Consider the following 9,087-nt stretch of genomic DNA (forward strand, 5'->3'; position numbering starts at 1 on the left):
TTGGTGGGGGAGAGAAGGCTCCGCTATGACGGAGTTTTAAAACTAATGGATGGCAACATACTATTAGTGAGTGCGTGTCAGGCGCACTACTAGATCCAGCGGCCACCGCGCCCTGACAGTGAGCGGCGCTCTAGGCAAAGGTTTGGTCAGCCTATGCCTTCGGGCGCCCCTGCCGGACACTCCCACACCAGATGTATCAGTGTACCGTTTTGCCTCACAGCCTCTCAAACATCTATCACTATTCACTAAAACCCTGATATATAGCAGCCAACGTATCTGGAGTTCTATACCATCTGGTCAATAATTTAAAGTTAGTTTCTTTTATTTTAGAACTAACCGAAGTAGCATGCACCAAAATACATATTTTCTTTTTTTTGACTGCTACTAAAAGAGATGCCAGCATCATCCTCCCACCTAGTCAAATAATCCGGAAAATTCCCACCACCCATCAAAATCAAATCTTTATACAGGAACGGTATCAGATGCATGTGAGGAGCCTCCAACACAAAAAGTTTTTCAAACTCAGAAAACTCAGTTTTAAAATAAAAAACTTTCTTTTTCTCTGCCAAAAAATGTGCTAACTGTCTATGGGCTTGATTCACTAAACCGTGATAACGCCTATCACGGCTGTTTTCGCGCGCATTTTTGTGTTTGCGGGCGCATTTTTGCATTTGTGCGCGCAATTGCACGTTTTCAAATTTTCGCACGCAAATGATATTGATTTTGCGGTTAAGTAAATCAAGCCCTATGGGCTCTATTCTCTAACCAGTGCTAACGAGGGTGCTAAGTAGTTTGCATGGGCAATGCTGTTACTGTTCATGTGCTCGCGCGTGTAAACTTTAGTGCATGCAAAGTTTTACACGCACTGCTTCGCGTGCAAAGTATGCTAATCACGCTACTTAGCACGCAAAGTGGCTGATTTTGCATGCAAACCATTGCACGCAAAGCTTTGCACACGGAAAACTTTACGTGTGCTAACATTACGCGTGCAAACTCTTACGTGCACATTAGCGCGCGAAGAGGCAGTTTTCACATGATAAGCAGCTTATCACTGGCGTGCTAACACTTATTTCCATCTCGCCGAGTTCCGCATACACGCCGGCAGCGCTCTGACATCACTAAGGCGCATAGCGACTGATGTCAGATGCTATGCGCCGCTAGGGTGTATGCAGCTTACCCGGCGAGATGGACGGATGGACTCGGCAAGCTGCTACAGGACAGGTAATGTATAAATGCACTACACTACATACATTTATACATTTTGGGGGCAGCGGTGGGGCAGTCAGCGGTGGCTCAGCCGATTCCCGGATGATTTCATGCTGAAATCGGATGGGAATCGGCCTGTAGTGTATGGGCAGATTCGATTAGAGACAAATTTATCTCTAATCAGATTCGATTAGAGATAAATTTGTCTCTTGGTCGGATCTGCCCATATTCGTTCTAATGTATGGGCACCTTAACACTGTTTATAGCAGAGGCTTCAATCTTGCTACAGTTGGTCACTGGGTGACTTGGGTCCAAATTCACTAAAAGGGTGGGGCCACAAAAAGCCAATCAGATTTCTTGGCTGAATAAACTGCTTCTATTAACTCATTTTTGATGCCAAGAACCTGAAAGCTCACAAACTTGGTCATTGAGTCACTATATGTCAAGGTTGCAAAACGTGGGCGGAGCCAAAAACAAAATTCACTGGTGTAACGATAAGTGTCAGCAAGTAACAGAGTTCTGATTATCAGGTGATCTGCAGTATCACCTATAATACAGATATATACCTGATTATATGGTGATCTGCAGAATCACCAATAATACAAGTATACCAGAAGCTAATGTATAGCAAGTATAGTGCTTGGTGCAACAGTAGTACTGATAGGTTAGCTATACCTCACCAGAGGAGCTGGTGGGCACTAACAGTACAGAGCCTCTCACCAGAGACAAGGGCCCTCTGGTCAGAGTAGAGTAGTCAGACTAACCGCGTTATATAAGAGAGAACAGAGGCGCCAAAAGGATAAAAGGGGTTTTGCCTGGCAGAGGCGCTGAGTGTCGTTTGTTTTCCTAGATGTTGTAACTCCTTTTTCTATTGCCTGAGGAAGCGGGCGCTGACCCGTGAAACGCGTTGCTTTGTTTTATCTGGAGTCCGTTAATAAATAGACTGAATGTACAGTTGTGTCTGCTTGGAGGAGGTAAGTCCACCACTGCCTCCTCTAATTACCAAGTTTTGGCTTTTAAGCTCCTTTAAAACCCCTTTTATCCTTTTGGCGCCTCTGTTCTCTCTTATATAATATTGTATCCACCCTTGGTGGAGGGTTGCGACCCTTTATACTATTTACAGAGAGCGACTTCTTATTCCTGAGTGTGGTCAGGATAATCTCCCCACCTGCCTTTACAGTGGTAGCCTATTGGTGACCCATGTTTGTGAGTATAACAACTATTACTCTTTGTCATTACCCCTTTTGTCAATACATACTACACTATTGGGGCTCTTGGTGTTCCTCTGTTTATCTCGTTAGACTAACCGAGTTGGCAACAGACAGACTGATACAGTACAAAATCAGAAGGCAAAGGCAGGAAGGTATAAACAGGCAGAGTTAGCAACAAGATCAGATGGGCAGAAGTACAGAATCACAGATCAGAGGACTGGTCAGAACGAGCAAGAATCATACACAGATAATAACTGTATATAAGTTATAATTATAGCTATCAACAATCCTAGCTCTGTGTGAAATCCCCAGTTTCCTTCCGGATCGAAGCACACCGGATCTAACTAAGGTCTGAGCACTAACACGAAGTATTCGCAACAGCAGACGAGTTGCAAGTGACACTGCGAGGCTTAAGAAGCAGAGGAGACTCCTCCGGCACGCCCCCTCTCATCAGCCAATGAGGAGCGATGGACGTCTCCTCTGACGTCAGCCGACCGGCCGGTTAGCTGACGCGCCTCCTCCCCTCATAAAGGTCCTTTCTGTGCACGCGCACGCGACAATGCAACCCTATGTGCTGCTGACAAACCTGTCCTCGGCGTGCTAGACGCACGAGGCACGGATAGATTCCTAGGCAGGGAGATGGAGGCAGCTGCGGTGGTATCGCTGTTCACCGCAGCTGTCTCTTCTACGTTTATTACAAATGGTCAAATATACTGCAGCCATTCTTACACTGTTAATGGCAAAGTTCTCAAACTTTGCATAGTTGGTCATTGGGTGACTTAGATTATTATTCAGGAAAATAGGTGGCGCCTACAACAGCCAATCAAAATTCACCTGTTGATTTTCAAGGGAAATATTTAAATTGCTGCCATTCTTAAACTGTTAAAAGCAGATGCCTCAAACTTGGTACAGTTGGTCACTGGGTGACTGGGGTTCAAATTCAGAAAGGGGGCGGAGCCACAAACAGCCAATCTGATTTGATTAATTTCAATGGGAATATACAAAGTATTGATCCCAAGGACAACAAAGCTCATAAACTTGGTAATTGAGTGACTGCATGTCAAGGATAGAAAAAGTGGGCGGTGCCAACAACTACATCTTTTACATGGGAAAATATAAACTGCAACCATTCTTACCCTGTTAAAGGCAGGGTTCCCAAACTTGACACAGTTGGCCACTGGGTGACTGGGATTAATATTTAGAAAGTGGGGGGAACCTAGAGCAGCCAATCAAAATTCACCTATTGATTTTTCAAGGGAATATTTACATTGCTTCCATTCTTACACTGTTAATGGCAGAGGTTTCTAACCTGATAGTCAGTCATTGGGTGACTGGGGTCCAAATTCACTAAAGGGGTGGAGCCACAAACAGCCAATAAAATTTGTTAGGTTGATTTCAGCCATTCTGTTATTGGCAGGGTTCTCAAACTTGACACAGTTGGTCACTGGATGACTAAATATTCAGGAAAGTGGGTGGAGCCTACAACACCCAATCAAAATGCACCTATTGAAATTAACCACTTGCCGACCGCGCACTCATACCGCGCGTCGGCAAAGTGGCAGCTGCAGGACCAGCGACGCAGTATTGCGTCGCCAGCTGCAGGCTGATTAATCAGGAAGCAGCCGCTCGTGCGAGCGGCTGCTTCCTGTCAATTCACGGCGGGGGGCTCCGATGGCGGCTCGCAGGCTAAATGTAAACACAAGCGGAAATAATCAGCAGCAGCGCCGTAAGGCAGATCGGCGATCCCCGGCCAATCAGCGGCCGGGGATCACCGCCATGTGACAGGGGACGTCCCGTCACTGGCTGCACAGGACAGATAGCGTCCTGTGCAGCCCGGATCTCCAAGGGGGGGCCAGGTAGGAGAGGGAGGGGGAGGATTTCGCCGCGGAGGGGGGCTTTGAGGTGCCCCCCCCCCGCAACACCCGGCAGGCAGGAGCGATCAGACCCCCCCAGCACATCATCCCCCTAGTGGGGAAAAAAGGGGGGCGATCTGGTTGCTCTGCCTGCACGCTGATCTGTGCTGGGGGCTGCAGAGCCCACCCAGCACAGATCAGCTACAACAGCGCTGGTCCTTAAGGGGGGGTAAAGGGTGGGTCCTCAAGTGGTTAAAGGGGAAACCTGCTACAGTCAGTCATTAAGTGACTGGGGTTCAAATTCAATAAAGGGGTGGAGCCACAAACAGCTAATCAGATTTCTTTGCTGGATAAACTGCTTCCATTCACAGTCATTGAGTGACTGTGCGTCAAGGTTACAAAAACTAGGTGGAGTCAAAAACAGATTTCCCTGGGAAAATGTAAACTACAGCCCATCTTCACTGTTAATGGCAGGGTTCTTAAACTTTGCACAGTTGGTTACTGGGTGACTGGGATTAATATTCAGAAAAGTGGGTGGAGCCTAAAAAGCCAATCAATATTCACCTATTTGATTTTCAAGGGGAATAATAAAATTGCTGCCATTCTTGCACTGTTAATGACACAAGCTTTAAGCCTGGTACAGTTGGTCATTGGGTAAAGACAAAATGGAAAATGAGAGCCCCAATAGTGTATTATTGTTATTATTCCACAAAATTTATACAGAGAAGGAAGGAAATATACTCACAAGTGTGGGTTGCCAATCTAGGCAACCACTATTATTGCAGGCGGGGAATTTGAACCTGTCTCCGCTCAGGTTAAAAGGTCGCTCTCTATAGAAAGAAGGTGTTCACACCCATCCAACGGTGGATACAATCTTATTCGTGCAGAAATACAGAGGCGCCCAAAGATTAAAATACTGTACTTAAAAAAAGTCTCAAAAACGGGGGGTGCTGGATGGCACACCTCCCCAGTAACGACAAATCGCACTGATTCACATAAAAGCAACCAGCTTTATTCTTACTCCACAACAATATTTGCCTGATTCACATAAAAGCAACCAGCTTTATTCTTACTCCACAACAATATTTGCTGATTCACATAAAAGCAACCAGCTTTATTCTTACTCCACAACAATATTTGCTGAATCACATAAAAGCAACCAGCTTTATTCTTACTCCACAACAATATTTGCTGATTCACATAAAAGCAACCAGCTTTATTCTTACTCCACAACAATATTTGTGGAGTAAGAATAAAGCTGGTTGCTTTTATGTGAATCAGTGCGATTTGTCGTTACTGGGGAGGTGTGCCATCCAGCACTCCCCGTTTTTGAGACTTTTTTTAAGTACAGTATTTTAATCTTTGGGCGCCTCTGTATTTCTGCACGAATAAGTTGGTCATTGGGGTTCAAATTCAGAAAAGGGGGTGGAGCCACAAACAGCCAATCAGATTTGTTTTTATTGATGCCAAGGACCCGAAAACTCACAAACTTGGTCATTGAGTGATTGTGTATCCAGGTTACAAAAAGTGGGCAGAGCCAAAAACAAATTTCGCTGAAAATATAAACTGCAGGCCTTCTTACACTGTTAATGGCAGGGTTTTCAAAGTTTGCACAAATGGTCACTGGGTGACTGAGATTAATATTCAGGAAAATAGGCGGTGCCTACAACAGCCAATCAAAATTCACCTGTTGATTTTCAAGGGGAATATTTAAATTGCTGCTATTCTTACACTGTTAATAGCAGATGTCTCAAACCTGGTACAGTTGGTCACTGGGTGACTGGGGTTCAAATTCAGAAAGGGGGCTGGGCCACAAACAGCCAATCTAATTTTATTAATTTCAATGTGAATATACAAATTATTGATACCAAGGACACTAAAGCTCATAAACTTGGTAATTGAGTTACTGTATGTCAAGGTTAGAAAAAGTGGGTGGAGCCTACAACTAAACTTTTTACATGGGAAAATATAAACTGCAACCATTCTTACCCTGTTAAAGGCAGGGTTCCCAAACTTGACACAGTTGGCCACTCGGTAACTGGGATTAATATTTAGAAAGTGGGTGGAGCCTACAACAGCCAATCAAAGTTCATCTATTGATTTTTCACGGGAATAGTTACATTGCTATCCTTCTTACACTGTTAATGGCAGAGGCCTCAAACCTGATAGTCAGTCACTGGGTGACTGGGGTCCAAATTCACTAAGGGGGGGGGGGGGCACAAACAGCCAATCAGATTCGTTAGATTTATTTCAGCCATTCTGTTATTGGCAGGGTTCTCAAACTTGACACAGTTAGTCACTGAATGACTCGGAGTAATATTCAGGAAAGTGGGTGGAGCCTACAACAGCTAATCAAAATGTACCTATTAATTTTCAAGGGGAAACCTGCTATAGTCAGTCATTAAGTGACTGGGGTTCAAATTCAATTCACTAAATGGGTGGAGCCACAAACAGCTTATCAGATTTCTTTGCTGGATAAACTGCTTCCATTCATTGAGTGACTGTGTGTCAAGGTTACAAAAACTGGGTGGAGTCAAAAACAGATTTCCCCGGGAAAATGTAAACTGCAGCCCTTCTTCAATGCTAATGGCAGGGTTCTCAAACCTTGCACAGTTGGTTACGGAGTGACTGGAATTAATATTCAGAAAAGTGGGTGGAGCCTAAAAAGCCAATCAATATTCACCTGTTGATTTTCAAGGGGAATATTACAATTGCTGCCATTCTTGCACTGTTAATGACACAAACCTCAAACCTGGTACAGTTGGTCATTGGGTCACTGGGGTTCAAATTCAGAAAAGGGGGTGGAGCCACAAACAGCCAATCAGATTTGTTTTTATTGATGCATAGGACCCGAAAGCTCACAAACTTGGTCATTTTGTGTCTGTGTGTCCAGGTTACAAAAAGTGGGAAGAGCCAAAAATAAATTTCACTGGGATAATATTAACTGCAGGCCTTCTTACACTGTTAATGGCAGGGTTTTCAAACTTTGCACAAATGGTCACTGGGTGACTGAGATTAAAATTCAGGGAAGTGGGTGGAGCCTATAATAGCCAATCAAAATGCACCTGTTGATTTTCAAGAGTAATATTTAAATTGCTGCCATTTGTACACTGTTAATAGCAGATGCATCAAACCTGCTACAGTTGGTCACTGGGTTCAAATGCTGGAGAGGGGTGGACATAGCTTTAGCCACATTGTCCCTCCCTTCCCCACCTGGCACAAACCCCACCTGATCAAATTTGATTACTGAACCCAGCCAAGGCTTAATTCTTTCCACTAAAATTTTTGCAAAAACCTTTATGTCCAGATTCAAAAATGAAATAGGCCTATAACTTTGACACACATCTTTTCCATTTTTATGAATAACAGTTATATGAGCCTCTAGCACATCGCTAGGTAAAAGCCTACCATTTTTTAGGGAATTGAATAATCTGCACATAGGAAGCACCAACACATCACAATAAGTGGAAAAATATTTCTTTGAAAAACCATCAGGACCTGGTGATTTACCTAACTTCGTAGCTTTATCATAGCCAAAACTTCTTCCTCAGTTTTTTCCTTCTCCATTACATCCCTATTATCTTGTGATATTTTTGGCATACCTGACTCCTCTAGATACTCCCACATCCCTGTTTCAAAATCACTCGACCTATTCTTGGGAAGCCCATACAAAGAAGAAGAATAATATTTAAATATATTAGTTATAAGGATCTGCGCAGGCAGATCCTTATCAGTGGTGCACTGCTCATCCAGATTTCGGATATCCGAACTTCCCAGATAATCCAAACTTTTTCCACTATCCGAACTTTGAATAGCAATTCGGATATTTTTTAAAAACCGAATTGACTATCGGATTTACCGATCTAAACTCGGATTTACCATCTAAAATCCGAAATCCGGGCAATTAGTTAGTTCAGATATCCGAGCAGAAGCCATAATCACCTTCAATGGCAAAAATCCCTTTCGAAGGCAGTCAGTCCGAGAGAGAGAGAGAGAGAAAACATACTAACTGGCAATTGTACAACAGCAAAGAAATATATACAAAATGGCTCTGGTCGGTATACTTAACCTCCCTGGCCGTATGATAAATGCAGCTGCGCGGCCGCGGGAGGGTTTTTTTCAAATTATTATTATTTTTTTAGTATGTAGCTAGCCTAGCGCTAGCTACATGCTTCCCCCCTCCCTGCGGCGTCCCCCCGTACCCAAAGTGCTAGCTGCGTGTTTGAAAAAAAAAATTATGTAAATCAGCCCAGCAGGGCCTGAGCGGCACCCTCCGCCCGGCTTACCCCGTGTCACACACGGGGTTACCGCCAAGGAGGTTAAGCTGCGTGCTGTGGAGGGACACCTTCAACCCTCCAATCTAGAATTATTCCAAAAAATTGAGTTTACAACACGGGCTAATTATCAATATAAAAAAGCTCCTTTTCAATCACTCAGGATGAAAGCAAATGTAAATATACAATAAAAAATATCTCACTCATCCATACCACAGCTTACACTCTCCCGCAGAAGGGCCCTTCTGGTCAGTAGCGTTTTCTAAGAAAATAATTATCAGTGCTTATGGGAGCACATACTGTAGATGTATGTGTTCAGTGTATGAATGTTCATTGACAGCACAGCTTGATAAAGGGGCGGCTGCCCTGAAACATTGCCTTTGATTGCTGTAATGCTACTTATAAGAAAATAAAAGAGCAAATTTCATTGGATGGTGCCGCTCTTTCTGACTATTACTATAATTTAAGGAGACATGGAACCTGGAGGGATTCCAATGCACAGGTATCCACCCTATGTTAGATTTGCCTGTTCCCCATCAGGTC

Source organism: Hyperolius riggenbachi, chromosome 2 (assembly GCF_040937935.1).
Source record: "Hyperolius riggenbachi isolate aHypRig1 chromosome 2, aHypRig1.pri, whole genome shotgun sequence".
Classification (NCBI taxonomy): domain Eukaryota; kingdom Metazoa; phylum Chordata; class Amphibia; order Anura; family Hyperoliidae; genus Hyperolius; species Hyperolius riggenbachi.